We start from the raw sequence: 18,790 nt of genomic DNA, 5'->3' as shown, positions 1-18,790 counted from the left end.
ATCCTTAATGATCCCTGAATCTGGTTATGATGAATAGTAACAACAAGGTTAACAATCCATTTTAACACCACAGCACGCAAAAAGGCCTAAATCCTTAAAAATTAAATTTAATGGAATAATACATTTTATTGTTACTCAGACATTGTTTTAGGTTTATACATGTGATCAAAACAACCGAGCATGAAAACTAAAAAGCCATTCTGGAATTAAACAGCGAGCATTTCATTATGGTTCACCTGCTTGTGTATCTAAGTGGATCATAATGAAAAGGAAATGTCCTAGAGATGAAGTGATAATTAAACAGAGAATGTAATGAATTTGGGCAAAATGAAGCCTTCTTTTTACAGAGGATTTTAGCTGTAATAAAGCAAGTAGACCAATATTTCAAGAAAATGTGAATGATTCCTGGCATGTTTACATCCAAGATAACAAATACGAAACAGATTTTCCTCATTTTTGCCGGAAAGCTCTGTTAGAAAATCATATTGCATGTTTATTTTTCATGTTCAACATCAAAAGAATGACTGATCGCTCTGGCATGGTAGTTGAAATGCATGTAGTTTTCACCACCATGAAAGTTTTCACACGTAAGATGCTTGATATGCAGAGCAATGCCTGATGCTGTGATTTCATAGTTGGATCTTCTATTTGCAATCTTTAAAAAGAATAAGAACAACTACTGAACATTCTTTTCTTAGCTACATGAACAAGGCATTAAATTATTATAAAAAATAACCACTTTGAAAATGCTTTGCCAGTAATCATGGAACAAATCATCCTCCCACATGTTGGCTATATGAAGTCTAAAGATTTCTTAGGAACCATGATGGGAAACCACGGCATAGTCTCATATGACTCAAATTACACTTTAGCTCAAAGGAGAAAAATAGAGATATAGAGTATGTAATTGCCTGCTGAGACCTGCCAACTCCTCTCGTGCCAATTATTCTTTTAAAGGTAATATTTTTTACAGGACTATTTGTGTTGCAGCCAATTTTGCAGTGTTGTTGACATTTAAAGAACACACCACAATATATTATAATACAGTCCACTTTCAAAGTATTAGAGCCACAAGGCCATTTTTTTCTGCAATATACTGTATACAAAAGACATTTTGCATTGAGAACAAAAGATGAATATGAGACAATAGATGAATATATGAATTGAGTAAATCAATTTTAGCTGCCATTTTAGCTGCCATTTTAGCTGCCATTTCCTGATATTTGCAACTAGATGTGTTAAACATCATGGCATCTGATGTTTGAACCTTATACATTTTTTAAGTACCGTAATTTCCAGATCACGGGGGCAGCAGTCTAAGCAGGCCCCCGCCTTCGACTGCTGCCCAATCCTCTCAGCACCGGTCCCTTACGGTCCCTCCTGCAGGTGGTGAGCCCACGGGAAGGTGGCCCCACGTCACTCCGACGTCACAGACCTTGATATTTCCCTCGTAAGGGACCCCAGGAGCATAAAGGGTTAAGGGCCTTGCTCAAGGGCCCAAGAGTGGCAGCTTGGCGATACCGGGGCTTGAACCCCAGACCCGGATACGGATACGGATAAGCGGGAGAAAATGAATGAATGAATGAATGAACGTAATTTCCGGGCTATTAAGCGCACCCATATATAAGCTGCACCCACTGAATTTGACAAAGATTTTTATTTTGAACATAAGTAAGCAGCACCTGTCTATAAGCCGCAGGTGTCTACACTGAAACTAATAAACTTTACACAGGCTTTAACGAAAGACAGTTACACGGCTTGTATCTAAACAGTAGCCTATATAGAAAGTCATTGTTCACTGTCTTCCTCCTTCCTTTCACAACAATTTCTCTCGGGAGTTTCTCTTTTGGCATCGTCGTGCTTTAAAAATCACCATCGGCGAAGCTTTTCTCCCGATGCCGTGCAGCTCAGAACACAGGTGAAGTGTTTTTTCATGCCCGGTTGTTTTCAGCGTGACGAATGATTCACATTTCCTGTTGACAGTCCGAGTGAGCGGCAGGTCAAACGTCAGAGGAACCTCATCCATATTTATGATGTGGTGCGGCCCGATTCAGTGGGAGCGCATCTGATTTAATATAAAGAGTTTCATTGGTTCAACTAAACCCATTCGGCAATTTCATTGGTCTAATGTTATGGGTCTCAGGTTTTTGGCTTGAAGTTGAAGATTGAAGCTTGTGAAACCGGGAAAAAGCCAGGAAAAATCCATAAATTAGCCGCTTCGTTGTTTAAGCCGCGGGGTTCAAAGCGCAAGAAAAAAGTAGCGGTTTATAGTCCGGAAAATACGGTAATCAAAAATACTGGAACATGTAAATAATGATGTGTTTCTTGTTGTCCTATTAGTTTGCACTGTTAGACTGATTGTTAAAAAAATTTACTGCACTAAATGGCTACTCTTGGCTTATGGTCTGGATTTTATCTGTTAATAGTTAATTTGTTAAAAAGAATAATCCCAAATGATAACCAAAGAGTTGTCTATGCGAGAAAAGAGGTTAAAGAGGTTGGTTAAGCGAAACAATTGCACTTATAAAGAAAAAAAACAAACAACACTTAGTGATCATTGACGGCCTGTGAGGGTATCACAAACCACAGTTTGAAGATGTTCTTAAGAGAAGAAATATAAAGGCTATTTCATAAACTGCAAACCATTCATTAGAAGTAAGAGCAAATAGGTTATTTACAAAGAAATATAAAGACAAGCCACAGAGGTTTTGGAACAAAGACTAACCTCTGCTAAAGTGGTACAAAGGTCAGTGTTTAAAGAAACAAAGGATCTTATCATGATCCAAAACATATAAGCAAATTGGTCAAGCATGTGGACAGTGGAGGTAGTGTCATGCTTCTGAAAGCTGCTCAGCAAAATGAACTCAGCAAAAAAGAAAAAGTCTACAAAAAAGTTTTTCTTTTCTTTTCTTAATACAGAAATATATCCAGGCTAAGTGGAAGGAGCTTCATCGTCATCAAGACAATGATGATTAGGGGTAGAAGTAAGCAGGTTTTAGACTTGCCAAGTCCATCATCAGACCCTAACGCAACTGAGAAGAAACCCACAAATCAAGCATGAACTGAAAATCATTATAAAAGAAGAAAGCAATAGTTTGGTGATCAGTGGGTTTTGCAGCTTGATGCAACTACTGCAAACAGGATATATGCAACCAAATAGTGTTTTCTTGTATCTACTGCAATAGTTTTGCTCACCTAAAAATTGGGTGTTCTACCAAAGGTACCAAATTCTTTCTAAACCACATTTAGATGAATATATCAGGAAACAAAAGCTAAAATTTGGATCTATCATCTCATATTCATCTTTTGATCTCAAACCAAAATGTCTTTAGTGTATTAAAATAATAGGCCTTGCAGTTCTAATACTTTCAGGGAGACAGTGTGTTCACTGATTGCTTTAATTATGTTGTTTAATATACAGAGCACAAACAACATCTATCAATGGAACAATCAAGGCCAATCATTCCCATTTTACACTTACATAGAAGAATAACACTCGAGTAGGCACAAAGCCTTATAGAACAAAAGTCATTTTTACAGCAGGGTAATGCTCACTGATGCACACGTTAGCGTGAGATGAATCTGGTCACAGTTCATTTGCGCGTTCAGGCCATGTAGTCCCCTCTGTCTGTCTTTACTTCTGTCTCCCCATCTGACACGTGTCGTATCGGTGCATCTTTTTTCTGTGTCCATAGCAACTGAGTTCATCTTCCGATTTGCTACAGAGCTGACGGCAAATCGGCATTAACACAATGTGCCACACACACTCAAGGTTTGCTTAAAGCAATTTCAGAGATTGGGTAACCGCTAAATCCTCAAACAATTGTACATGATTATCACAATATGTCTGGTAGTTTGTTTTTAAAGTGTGTTTAAAGTACCGACCATGTGGAATAACACCTCGGACAAAATGTATTTTTTAAATATAATTCAGCTGTAAATTTCTTGAATGATCGAAAAATATTAGGCAGTCCAAAAAAACCTTTAAAGAATCAGTTTAAATGGCCGAAAATAACTACTTCTTACATTAATTCTAATTATCACCTGCCATGAACAGAAGCTATGAAGACTAAATATTAGACTTAATCTTACATAGAGTGAGTTTCACCAGATGATATTACGCAGCTACAATATATGATTTTTTTTTTTTTTAATCATACTGGTCTTCATCCATAGCTGAATTATACACTCATGGTTTAAACGATATGGCAATATTTATGCAGTGACTGGTAATTATATTCAGAGTTGGGTAAGCAGGTACAGTGTACTTAAGTTGATTTACAGGGTGCACCATTAAAAAATCATCTGCATGTGTTTAAGCCCTCCTGGGGTTGCCAGATGTTTCTTGAGTAGAAATATTCAAGTTTGTTTTTCAATACTGTATATGTCAAGCACCGTGCCTTTAAACACAAACACTTGCCTTATTGCTTCAAAATACTTAATTGAAGTAGCAGATCATGTTCCTGTTAAATGTAAAACAAAGGTAGCTCAGTGGATAAGGCCCTTGGCTACCCTCAGAAGGTCATGAGCTCAAGTCCCAAACCCTTCCAAGCGGCTGCTGGTAGGTACTTGAGCAAGGTCCTTAATCCTCTCCCCCTCCAGGGTTTTTCCATCATGTGTTCTGACCCCAACTTTCTAACAAGCGAGCATATGCAAAAAAAAAAAAAAAAAAAAAATTTAAAGATATTCTCCTACAATAAAAACAAGGAAGAAAAAAACATCACACATTACTAATTTATCGATATATGAATAAGACAGTGGTAATATTCACTATATTCATTTTCCTAAGAGTAATTTTACAATAAACCACTGCAAATTTGGTTTCATTTTTACTATCCAACATTATGATTTTTTTTTATTTATTATGATTTTATTTATTTTATAGCTTATAAAATAACACTTTTTCTGTGTAAATGCTATTATTAGTATTATGTGATGAATATTGATAAATTAAAAAAATGTTTATCATTTAAAAACTATTAAAAAAAACACTAAAATGAGCTCATCTGCTCAGGTTTCAGCTTTCTGTAGATGTTCATAAATTTATTTATATAATATTCCTTGAGATAAGCAATGGTTCTGATTAACTTTGAAGAGGTGATATAATTCATATATTGCATTTTTTATGTATTTTTATATAAATATTTTATTTAAAAAGGTAGTGTAAATTTAATTGTTATATATTGTGATTATTTCACAGTGTCAGACAGAGGTGACGAGTTGCAAGAAAAGAGCTGGAACTTAGTTACAATATTTCCCCCTAAGGGTCCTGTTCTTACACCGTACTGACTGTGGTAAGTCTTGTACTTGATTGGACTTAATCTTGCACTGGCAAATAGTCACCATAAATACAAATGTTTGGCCCACAGTAGGCGTACAAAATATCTGAAATCCTATTTGATGGCAGTATTAAATATACAATGTTAATAGGATTTTAAATAAATAAGATTATGGATGTCCGGTTCCCTGGTGGTCTAGTGGTTAGGATGCGGCGCTCTCACCGCTGCGGCCTGGGTTCGATCCCCAGTCAGGGAACCGACCCCAGCCATCAGGGTTGCACAAGCCTTAGTGCTGGTCCCAAGCCCGGATAAATGGGGAGGGTTGCGTTAGGAAGGGCATCCATCTTAAAAACATGCGGATGGTCCGCTGTGGCGACCGCTAATAGGAGAAGGAGAAAGAAAGTTTTTATGGATGTCCGCATTTCTACTTGCGTTTCCATAATAGTTTTTATACCTCCAGAAACATCAAGCATTTTGCCATTTTGATACCAAATAATCCAAATTGTTGGTCTTTAGTTCATTGTGGAAAAACCGGACTTACCTCATTATAATAAAGAGCATAGTAAAGCTGTCTCTTTGCTATTAACATCTGCTATATACTAACATTGTATCAAGTGATATTTTTAGGCAGCCAGATAATTACTGCAGGTGGATATGATCAAAATCTTCAGCAATATCAATGAGATGACAAGAACCATTGTCACTTTCGATAAAGCTTGATAAATTACATGTACAGTCTAATGAATTACATTTGCTATTAATAGACATGTAGTGGGTGATTTACAAAGAATAACTAATGTCACATAGAAACTAGGTGAAGAAAACAACATTAGCATGTTTTTTTGGAGGCAAGTGCAATGTGAAATTTTGTAATTGAATGTCAAGATCAATACTGATTTAAGGCAGTGTGATGTGTTTGAAAGTAATAGGCAGATGTAGGTGTGTATTTTGTTGATAAGTTCAATGTTAAGAAATCATGTAGAAAAAATGTCTCTCTTTGCTATTAGCAGCAAGAGTGTGAAAGTTGTGAAGAGTGTTAGTGAAAACCTTTCGTGGAAAAAACTTTACTGTGTTCATAATACAACATTTCTTTTTTCCATTTTGAGATGCTGAGACGATTCCAAAAAACTTCAAATAGTAGTTATTTAAAAATGCTGTAATTAGGCGTACACTAGTTTAAAAAATCTTATATGGACAAAGTTTTGTGGACATGTGACCATAAGTTTCGTATGTGCCTTTTTAAACATCCAAATTAAACAATCCTACATTCCCTTTTAGGTTTATAATAACCTTCACTCTTCTGGGAACATGTTACACTAGATTTTATTGTGGTTGTGGAGCTTTGCTCTTATTCAGCCACAGGGGTGATAGTAAAGTCAGGTACTGATGAAGGGTGAGGAGGCCTGTGGTGGAGTCAGTGTTCCAATTCAATCAAATCTTGTTCATTAGGCTTAAGATCAACCCTCTATAGCAGAACTTTCCAAAATCTTTCATTCCAACCCAGCTGGCTTTGTGCACAGGGGTCATGCTGGAACAGGGTCTCATAGTTCAAGTGAGGGAAAAACTTTATTCTGTCACACTTTGTGACAATGTCTATTCTTAAATGTGGCATATAAATAAAATGTATTTAGTTGAAGTATATTGAATCCTCCATAGATCCTGACATTAAATGAGCTGGCATTATTTTGCAAGAGTCATCAAATTCACACACACGCGCACACACACGCAAGAGTCATCAAATTCACACACACGCGCACACACGCGCACACACGCGCACACACGCACACACGCACACACGCACACACACACACACACACACACACAGAGTAAATTATCCACTAGAACACTAAGATAATTAACCTCATTGTCAATGCTAAATATAGTGTTTATTTGAATCTTGCTTTAATGGCATGTGATCAATTTTTCAATTGCATTTGCTTTATGTTTATAAGTAATAGAGCACTACAGAAGAATATCCTGGCATCCGGGAGGAATGTTGGGAGGTTATTTTATTAAATTGGGTACCACCCAGAAAATCAAATAAGATACCTTCTTATCACAAATCTTAATACTGTTAACTTTTATGTGTCTACATAAAATCTACATCTACTGATGTGTTGTCTGAGCTTAAGTGACTGATTGAAGTCAAGGAACTCTGAATACAGCCCACTGAGATCACTCTTCCTAATCATCTGCTTTGTCTTCTGGGCTGAATAAAGTAAACCACCACTGAGTGAAGCTTGCACTGATTCTTCAGGAACACTTTCCTAAGTCTTTCTGAAGATGTCACTCTGGTAATTACACAAAGGCACGGTGGAGTGTTGTGGCCCATGATAATTACATCAGAGATATGTTTTGTTATGCACCAAATGCTGCTAAGTTTTTGGGAGACAGTACTTTAATTAATGCACACTCAGGGGGCTATCAAAGCGGCCCGAGTGGCCAGAGTGATTGACAGATAAATTAATATTGTCAGGCTCAGAGACACATGACAGACTCTCCTTTAAGTCATTGTTAAGAGGCTCAAGGGCGATGCAGTTAGCATGCTTGGCAATGGTTTTGCAACAAAGGAGAGTCGTAGCCTTTCATCACTTCAACTTCTGTATCATTAACTCTCTGGGGAAGCACACACTCGAAGTAAACACAAAGATTATGTGGGGTAAAATTTTAAATCTAGACTAGATGAAATGAAATAACCCACTGCAATAGATGATCAATAGAGAAAATAATAATAATAATAACTGGGACACACATATTTACAACTGCGAGTAATTTAGCACAGCTATTACACCTACTAGCATGTTTTTTTGGACAGTAGGAGGAAACCAGAGATTATAGAAGAAACCTACAAACATGGAAAAAGCACAGGCAAGTTTAAGGATAAAGGATAAAACCAGGTCCCTAGAGCATTATTGTGTCAATGCTACCTCATGCATATATCACACTACATAATAATAAATAATATTACCACTACTACTGCTACTACTAACAATAATAATACATAAACCATTCCATTTAAACAATGTTTTAAAAGAATCCAGTAGAGAGAAAATGATGCACTGAGCACATCCACGTGAGATGTGCCATGTTGATACCAATGACTTCCAACATTGCTCTGGAGCAATAGAACAAACACCAGGTATGCTAATCAGAACACTAGCTCTTTTCCACTTCATCTCTGTCCTCATTTACTCCACGGCTTCTTTGATATTCTCTCATTTCTTCTTCTTTGGGGCATGGCACTGGTTTTTCTACCATTTCTCTTTCACCTCTAAGAGGGACCTTGCTCCTGGATGCTTTTTCTTGGGATTTTAATTTTCTGGTTTATTCCCTTAGACATTGTGGCTTTTGAAACTAGATGAATTAATGAAGTTATGAAAGCTATATTCATTGTTCTGGTGTTAATATATGTGTCTATCTAGTAAATGTTTATAATTTGCTTCTAGTTTATTAATAGTTGTATTTATTGTCTAGTTTATAGTATAGTTTGAATTTAATATAATTTATATTTGTATTATACCCTTATTATTTCTTTATTAGGATTGGGAACACGCAACAAATTTTTAAGGGTTTTTGCTTATAAATCTACACTAATATGGTGTTGTGAGTTAAGGTGAATACACTTTGTTTAATAACCTGTTGTAATGATGAAGAGAATTGAATAAAATGAGTCAAATTGGGAGAAACTTTTGGGTAATGGGTTATAATGCGCTTGCTGTGAGGAAATAATTTAATTTGGCGAGTTGTGATTCTTTCATTGTTTTTAGAACTGGGTTATGGTTTAGATGAAACAAGCTGGCACCCTGGAAGAAATATTTACGATGAGTCATGTACTACTGCCAATATTAAAATAAAAGGAAATGACTTTGTAATGTGCAGTAAATAAAAACAGGACTTAGGTGCTTAGTGCAATATTTATTGTGGGCAATCCAGGAATAATAATCAAAAGGGTTAAGAGCCATCATTGAGACACAGGCTGATTGGGAGATCATGGTTAAATCCATAATTATAAGCAAGTGGAACAGACAAAGATAAAACCAGGGAAGACACTAAAACAGATCTTGGAAAAACAGACTTGGAAAACTGTCACCTTTGCTTTGCTCCTTAGGAATAAATGCTTCAATTTAATATTTATATTGATATTTAAACTTTTGGAGACTTTCAAGGTCTGGTATATAGAGTTATAACATCTGACTTAAGCCTGTGCTCTTGCGTGTCAGGTGGTGATCCGTGTTCAATACCTCTGTGCATAAATAAATGGTAAACAATTCCCTTAAGCCAAACTTTATCAAAGCCTTTTCTGTATGTATCCAATGACAGGATGTATTTACTGCCTGTTTCTCTCTGAGGATCCTATCAATCCTAATTGCTAGTTTATATTTCATGTCTCATTCTGATCAATTTCCTCTTTGATGTCTTTATACATGACAATTTGCACATTGTTGTGGTGTAAATCATCTTAATTACACATATGTGTTGAGGAGAGCAATAAAATAAAAGAAAAGCTTTTGTCATTTATCCTACCTCTCTGATTTATTGTGTGTCAGGTGTAACGATGTTAAGTAATGGTTTAATGACAGGCACACTCCCTGTTCTGTTCTCCATGATGGATAAGTAGACAATAGCCTGTACAAAATTGTTTTAACATGCAAATCTCCTGTAGTTATATATTGATAAAATAATTGATATTTGGGTGTGTTACAATGGATTTTTTTTTTTTTTACACGTTTACAGACTTTACACTGCCTCTTGGCAGGTGACAGAGAGTCCCATGCTGAGTGACCCGTCTGTCCTCTATCTTGTCTGGCCATAATCATCGCTAAATTTCTCTTCCAGAGATTAAGCACTTCATCCCTTCATGTCAAAAGAGCGCATTAAATTCCACAAAATTTTTTATAAATAAAGAATATGACCGGTGACGACATCTCTCTATATAAAAAGTTAGTTTTATGACTAGGGTGTGGAGTACATTTCCTATCATCATATAATCACTGGACTACAACCATTCATTTTATAGCAGGTAAGGGAAATATTACCTGTGTGTGTGTGTGTGTGTGTGTGTGTGTGTGTGTGTGTGTGAGAGAGAGAAAGAGAAAGAGAAATTGGATTTTTTCCTGGAAAATGGGACTTATCAGTTCCAAATAACTTTGCACATGACATATTTGCAATTTCCTTTCACAATGATGAGTACCATGCCAATGAGCTAAGTGCATTCACAGATTATTTTAAACAAGGTGAAACTGACCAGTGGAATTTCACGACTTATTTGCGATTCACAGCTAATTTGTATTTATTCCAAAGTATTTCAGGTGGGAATTAACGGATTACAAATACTTTGTTAGTGAAGTTACTGTAAGTAGATTTTTATGGTATCAGTACTTTACTTCACTATTAACTTTTTACTTTCACCTATTTAATTGTTACACAAATATCTGTATTTTCTACTTCTTACATTTTCAAAGCAGACTCGTTACTTTAGTTTTAATCTATTTGGTGACATGATCAATATTATATCATTTCCAGGCTCTCTCACACCACAGACGTTGACTAGTTTAAGAAGGTAACAATAAGCAGGGAAGAAGGCAGTAGGAAGTATGGGGTTAACGTGGATGAGACAGAGGGAGTCAGTAATTAAACATATGTGAAAACAAAAACATTCTTGATCACCTGATCATCATCATCATCATCTTTTCTGCTTGTGTTCTATATAGTGGATATTTAGCCTGTATACATTTATTAGGAAACAAAATGAAGAAGAAAAAAAAAGACAATTCTTTTGTATTAATATATTTAGATGATGTGAGGTCCAGTTTCCAGTGTGACACTAAAACAGGTAGTAGTATTGGCTACTTTTTTACTTAAGTACATGTCAGAGCCCAAACTTCTTTACATTAACTTGAGTAAAAAAGGATAGTACTTTAACTTTTACCATAGTCTTTTACAACATGAGTTTATGAACTTCTACTTGAGTGAAAGATGTGTATACTTTTGCTATCTCTGATCCACACAATGGTTATGTTTTGGCAAAATGGGGACCTTGTCCACTTCCTGTTTGGTTGAGGTGGACAAATAGCTTGTGACTGTGAATTTGCTCTGGATGTGCCTTTCTACACTGCCCTCAGTGGTGCCACTAACAGTGCTAATTGGATCACACACACACACACACACACACACACACACACACACACACACACACACACACACACACACACACACACACACACACACACACACACACACACACACACACACACAATTAAGGCTTTTTTTCTTATCACATCTACAATCCTCATTGAGGCAGAACCCTCAGTGCACTCATTCCAGAGGTTTGCATGCTCTTTCTGGGCATCTGTTCCCTCCTGGTTTTTATTTATATCTGTATGACCGAGACATTTAATTACAAATACCATGTCTTATGTAATGTGTAGAGGCATGCTGTTTGTATGTGTATTCACACAACTACTGTAGGTATTCAGGTGATTGCCAACACCACTGGAGTTAAAGGCATTAAAGGATAACACACACACGACATAGACCCTCTGTGTTACTGTACTCATTTGGCTCTCGGTTTATTAGTGCGTGTGTATCTCAGTGAATGTGGCCATCACTATCACTCTCTCAAATGCTTGTATTTTTTAAGCCAACTTCTTCTTTTCTTTTTTGTTAGGAACAGAAGCCGCTACTCTACTGTTTCTCACTGTCTTACGATCATCCTACACACAGCCCACACAAAAAGTGTCGCAGTGGAAGTCTCAGATGCGAAACAAACAAAAAATATTCACACAGAGAAATCTACAAATGTGAATTAACCTTCAATAAAGGTTTCTTTCCCCTTTTAATCTCAAAGAAGAATCATGCCGCATAGATTCTGTACAAATCTATGATACAGATATTTGATGTCGCAGGTAGTGTTGGTGTCTCTGTGGGATTCCTCTGGGTACTTCGGTTTTATCCCAAAAACATGGGGAAAGTTGATTGGCTAGATGTGGTGTGTGTGTGTGTGTGTGTGTGTGTGCATGGAATACTATGATGGACTGGAGTCCCATCCACGGTGCTCCCGAGATAGACTCTAGATCCATTCATTACTTGTTGGATTTCTTCCAAAGCGTCATTTTATCAGGTCTCATTCAGAACATTGGACTTGGCCCATTTCTGGTAAGGGCATATTCTGGTGTAAAGCTTTGCTCAATTATCCCGGAATACAGTGCTCAGAGTAATTATCCCTATGTGAGAGCAGTGAGGCTTGAGGGGATTGCTTCACTCCGGTTAGATGTGTGAGTAATGTCGAAAAAGGCTCTGCCTAAACTCTCTAGTGTAAAAGGCACAGATAGTTGGGTTACAGAGGACATGGGCATAAAAGTGTTTCAGACAAGCAAAAAGAACTTAAGAATTAATTTAGGTTGTGCCTTTTTCTTACTGGTATCCAACATTTGAATCCGTATTATATTTAAAATTGCAATTGTTTTACAGCGCCTACATTTAGTCTTTTACTAGGAGCCCATTGCAATGTCCGTTACAACTACTATAACATTTTGCATTTTAATTTTATATATGCCATAATATCTTGCCTGTAGTTTTCTGTAAATAATTTTCTGGTACAATAATCATATTGCGATAGTGATGTAAACATCCTGGTTTGCAGAAAAAAAATGGCTCATGCAATGTTTTATTTATAGCCACTTGCAAAAAAAAGAAAATCAATCATAGGACATTACAGCTCTCACACTGCACACTTGAAACAAACAACATGGACAGGGCTAAAGTATGAATTTTAAGCAGTTTTAACTGTAAAACTGTAATAAATAAATGTTATATAAAAATAATCTACACTTTCAAAAAGTAAAGAAGATACGCCCCCAGCATTTACAGCATACGTTACACCCATGAGAGAGTAGGTGGTGAGATGCAATCTGATCTCTCCATCTGGCCATTCTTCATTTCCTTACGAAGCACTTCAGAATGGTAAACATTTTTGGAGAGAACTCTCGTCCTCGCCTGGCTCGCCCCACAGTCCTTAAAGAGGCAAGATGATATGCTTGTATGCTCCATTATTTCCTGACAGCAAGGAGCAAGCGCAGGGGTGCTAAACATGCAGAGTACCACGCTGACCCTGAACTCCACTTGCATTAGCATAATTGCATTTCAAACAAACCGGATGTTCAGAAGAGGGTACTAGTAAAGTGTTTAAACACATCACAAAAGCGTCCGACCTTCATGATGACATCTGAACAGAGGCACAGAGACAGGGGCTAAGCGAGAGACAGAAGGAGAAGAAGAGCACTTCCTATCATTTGATGATTTAGTGTGCCATAAGGGCATGGGTCTGCTCGGTATACTGAAGGAATGATGGCTTCTCTATTGAACGAGTTTTCTCTCTGGAAAATTGCTGTCACCTACATTACCACATAAATCACTATATGCTTATTACTTCTGTGCTAACTTTCTCTCTGTTCATCACTTCCTCTACAGTATCTGTCCTTCTACCATCGAATCCATGTCTAAATGATCCGTTTCAGTGACTGTTCTTTATCGTATTATCTCCTATACCACAGCACAGCTGCATAGACTCAGTTGATCAACTTCTTCCTTGTTTTAGCACTGAAGTTTGTCCACAGGATGATGCCTTCAGGATATCGGTTTTGCTGGTACTTGCATCACTGTACACATTCTCCAGGTACAATGTTCAATAGCCCATTACAAGACTCATCAACATTTGATCCACAGTATTCAGGTCATTCTTACCACTGCTTGTGGTAAGGAGGAGAGTAATGAAATAAACCATAACTTTTAATAACTAGTGTTTTTTGACATTTGTATCCAGTACACCATCCCAGCAAGAAAACCACAGAACCACAGAAAAAGGGATAGGAAAAAATATTATAGAATATATAAAAGAGGAAATATTCTGTGTTATGTAAAATCTCTAAAGGTTTTTCTATTAAATTAAACGTTTGTTATTAGCCTTAGATGAGTCTTTTAGTGAGCAGGCACGATAGAAACATTAATGTATTAAAACTAGCACATTCATATGAACCTTTCATTTATGCTACTAGCTAAATGATTGTCAGATCCATCATGTTATGAAGTTTTTCATGGTGTTTGTTTTTGGACAAATAAACAGTTGATCAAGTGCACTTTATGTGGCGAGGACACTAGTCCTTAGCTCTGTGTTTTCTGTGATTGTTGTTGTATGTAGCACCAGGATTCAGGAGGAACGTTGTTTCATTTAACTGTGTAATGCGTCAGCTATATATGGTTGAAATGACAATAAAAGCTTCTTGATTAGACTTCTTGACTTGGAATGATCTGTAGTTCATCACCATGTCACAATAGCATCTTACATAGACTTATAAGGAAGGTACTAATCTAATCCAGCACCGGTTCCTAGGGAAATGTGGTGGACTGAGGCACCTCCCCACTTTCAGCCCAGTCATAATAAGTTTGAGGTTCCAGAGAGACATGATCAGTGATGGTGTACCAAGATGGTAGCTTTTGCTCTAGGGATATGAAAGCTGTATATCCTGCATCTGATCTGATCTGATCTGATCTGATCTGATCTGATCTGATCTGATCTGAATCTATCTATCTATCTATCTATCTATCTATCTATCTATCTATCTATCTATCTATCTATCTATCTATCTATCTATCTATCTATCTATCTATCTATCTATCTATCTATCTATCTATCTATCTATCTATCTATCTATCTATCTATCTATCTAAGATAGTGATTATGATCAATAGTTCCAGAGGTTTATCTACGGGATGGACAGATTTTCCCAACAAACTCACAGCTATCAGTCAGATTTGTCTTCCTAACCCACCTAGCCGAACCTATGCACATAAAATAGAACTTTTCAGCAGCTGGGATGCTGTCCTTGCAAGAAGGCAAATGTCAAGTTGGTATATTTTTAACTGATGCCACTTTACGTCCCCCAGGAGGCAGTATTTTACATTATCTGTCTATCTGTCACTAGCTGAACATTCATGATCAGATCCTGACTTCTCTTCGGTGACTTAACTGAATGGACAGAGAGGAATCAAGCAAGAACATGGCCATTATAAAATGACAGCTAATGGTATGTTTTTAGAAAGCCTCAGCCCAGGTTTACTGGATGTGCTGCCAAAAAGGAGGAATATTACACAAGGGAGGGAGGTAATTCCAGTTAAACTATATTATGAAAATTTAAGATTTACCAAACACTACATTACAGAATGCTAAATTATTTATGGCGTGGTGATTATGTGACAATTCCAGGTCACTATTTTAATGACAAAGAGGTAAGAGTAATATTCTGGCCTATGCCTCGTCAATTAAATGTTAATTATCTTTAATATTTAAATCACATTTAGTGTATTTTCACATTTAACATAAATACTTAAGTTTGCACCAGCGTTGATTCTGGCCTTGTTCAGGGATCAGAGCTCATGATCACAACATTGCTTTGGCATGAAATAATGAATGTATTAAACAACAAGGTTTTGAATGCTGGATATGCTATTGTTCAGAAAACCTCTAAACAAAAAGCTGTTTCCGTATGAGATGAATTTACCCATGCAGGTCAGCATAGGGTCTGCATTTTATTATTATTTTTTTTTACAGTGATCTTAGTACAAGCACTTGACACAAACTGAGCTGAATTCGACTCTAAATTTGTCCACCACAACAGCTCTTTCCCTACAATCACCAAACATCAAACAGGAAGTAATGGCAAAAGTTTTGCTGAAATGAGCCTTAGGTCCCAATTTTCAGAAAAGCAGGGATCAGTTCTCCTGGCTGCTCCTGGGCTTCGAAAAAGCTTTCACACTTCACCAAATGTTCTCAACTCACAGGCCAAACTGAAACCAGTCTGGGGAAAAATGCAAGTGTAAAAATAACCTTCATTTTTGACCTTCCTGGCTGCTGCTCTGACCCGTTCATGTCTGAATCCCCAAGCTTTTACTCCCCTGTTACAAAAAAAAGTAGTATCTTCTTTTGAAGTTGCTTATAAACAGCATATGCTCCCAACAATTGTCAGGAACCCTGGAGGCAAATTTAACCTTGAGGCTTTTGAACAGATGTTGAGAGAAAAAGAGATTATATCTGCTTTGGAAACATGATTGAATTCAGCAGAACAGAAAATGCCTCCAATTCTCATTCAGATTTTGAATAAACTTATTTATGGGAAAGAAGTAAATCATTCATCACCTCACAGCCATTTAAAGTTTCATGTCAGTGTACTTTCTTCTTGCAGAGAATGTAAATTAAAGACAAATGAATTATTAATGAAAATTCTTACTACGCATTTTGGATGCAATCAGGTGTAAAAGCAATGCGTTTGTGGAAAAAACACATCTTAATGCATATTGTAACATGAAGGAAACTTGGACTGTTGACCTGAATTTGAAAACCATCTAGAAGTATACTTTTTTTGCAGAGATGTGCAAAAACACACAATGCCCCAAATGTACTACCAGAAATGAATCAGAATAAAATACATTATTTTGAATTTTAAAAATACATTTTGCAAAGATACCATGAAACCAGAGTCAGTCCACATGGCTAATGCTAGTGTTAATATCAGTTGATGCTATATTTGGTGCAGAAACCATATTAATTCATGATCCACATTAAATCTTGTTATAGCTTTTTCTTGTAGTCAATGTTTCCTATAGTTACAGTATAATTTTTTTTGCTAGATTCCAACTCACTAGCTAGATCATGGGGATTTGCATGGGGATTTGTAGAAACTTTAAAATAAAACATGTCAAACCTATGTTTAACTATGTGACAGTGACAGTTCTAATGCCTCCTTTCCCCTATCACATCAAAGTAATAATAATGTGTGTCTAATATGCAGATATGAAAGACATTTCTGTCACTGGTTTGTTTACACTTTGAATATTGGCTAAATTGTCACTCTACATCAAGAAGAAACAATTTAATTTAATTATTATGATGTTCAGTTGATTTTTTTCAGGCAGAACTAAAGTACTTAGAGCATAGATAAAAGTTATTGTGCTAGGATTGTACATAATTAAAAGTGACCATGTATGGTGCTAAAAGATAATTCATAATTCTAAATGGTAGTAGGTCAAATTTGACCTACATATAAATATATATGTCTCCTTCAATGGTATTTATTTTTATTATTGTCAACATTGTAAACTAATCCAATCTAATGGACAACATGTATGCATTTATGTAGTAAAAAAAAGTGTTAAACAACCTAGAATATGTATTATATTTTAGATTGTTCAAAGTAGCTACACATAACTTTGATGACAGCTTGGCAAACACATGACTATCTTTCATTAGATATACACTGGCGATCAAAATTAGAGAACAATTTATAAAGAATTGAACAATTCTGAAATAATGTCATCTTCACTGCTCAACAGTTGAAGAAGTTTTTGTTCTGTCTATACCATGCTACCAGAACACCTTTTCCACAAAATAACTAAGGCATTTAAAAAAAAAACAAAAAAACATTATTTTGCAGAAAACACACTGATCAAAATTAGAGAACAACAATGACTGTAGCATGGAAAAAGATTACAACAAAATTTTCTGAAGGTTACAACAGTCAGCAATTAGTAGGAAGTGTACAGGCCTCTGCTCTGAATGACTTCAGCACATCTGCGGCCACAGGACAGCACTAGTGTCTCACACTGCTCTGGTGTGATTTTGGTCCACTCTTCTTCCAGTCTCCTCCACAGTTCAGTGACTGTAGTGGGTTTTTCGGCCATAACGTTGTCGCCAAGGATTTTCCAGAGGTTCTCTATTGGTTGAGATCAGGACTCTGGGCAGGCCATATCATTATTTCCATGTTTTCAGTTTCAAGGAACTGCTTTACCCGTTTTGCTGTGTGACATGGAGCGTTGTCCTGCATGAACACTGCGGGCTGATTGGGTGATAAACGCATGGAAGGAACCATATGTTGTTTAATAAGGTTCTGATAAACATTTGCATTCACTCTGCCATGTAGCTGTATAAGAGGCCCAACTCTTGCTGCAGAAAACATGCCCCAAACCATGACACTTCCTCCTCCACTTTTCACTGACTTCTTTACACACTTTGGGTTCAGTCTTTCTCCAGTTTGTCGCCGAACATAATGTTTCCCATCGGACCCAAATAAATTAAACTTGCTTTCATCACTGAAGTGAACTTTGGACCAGTTCTCCTCTGTCCACACAAAATGTTCCTCAGCAAAGCTTAGTCTAGCCTTTTGATTCTTTCTGCTAATGAGAGGTTTGGTCACTGCAGATTGGGCTTTCAGTCCTAATGCTCTTAAACGTCGAGACACTGTATGACGAGACAGATCCTTACCCTGTTCAGCGCTGAACTGGTGAGCAATTCCAGCTGCAGTGTGGAAACGATTGCCAATTGAGATCCTCCGCAGTATCCTGTCCTCTCTTGTATTTGTCTTCCGTGGACGACCAGCCTTCTTGGCGGACTTGAATGAGTTTGTGATGTTGTAAAGAGTCAATATTCTTGAAATCACAGATTTGGAACGACCAACTTGTCT

Source organism: Silurus aristotelis (assembly GCF_946808225.1).
Source record: "Silurus aristotelis genome assembly, chromosome: 24".
Classification (NCBI taxonomy): domain Eukaryota; kingdom Metazoa; phylum Chordata; class Actinopteri; order Siluriformes; family Siluridae; genus Silurus; species Silurus aristotelis.
The sequence above is the reverse complement of the archived record's forward strand: the minus strand, read 5'-3'. Positions refer to the sequence as shown.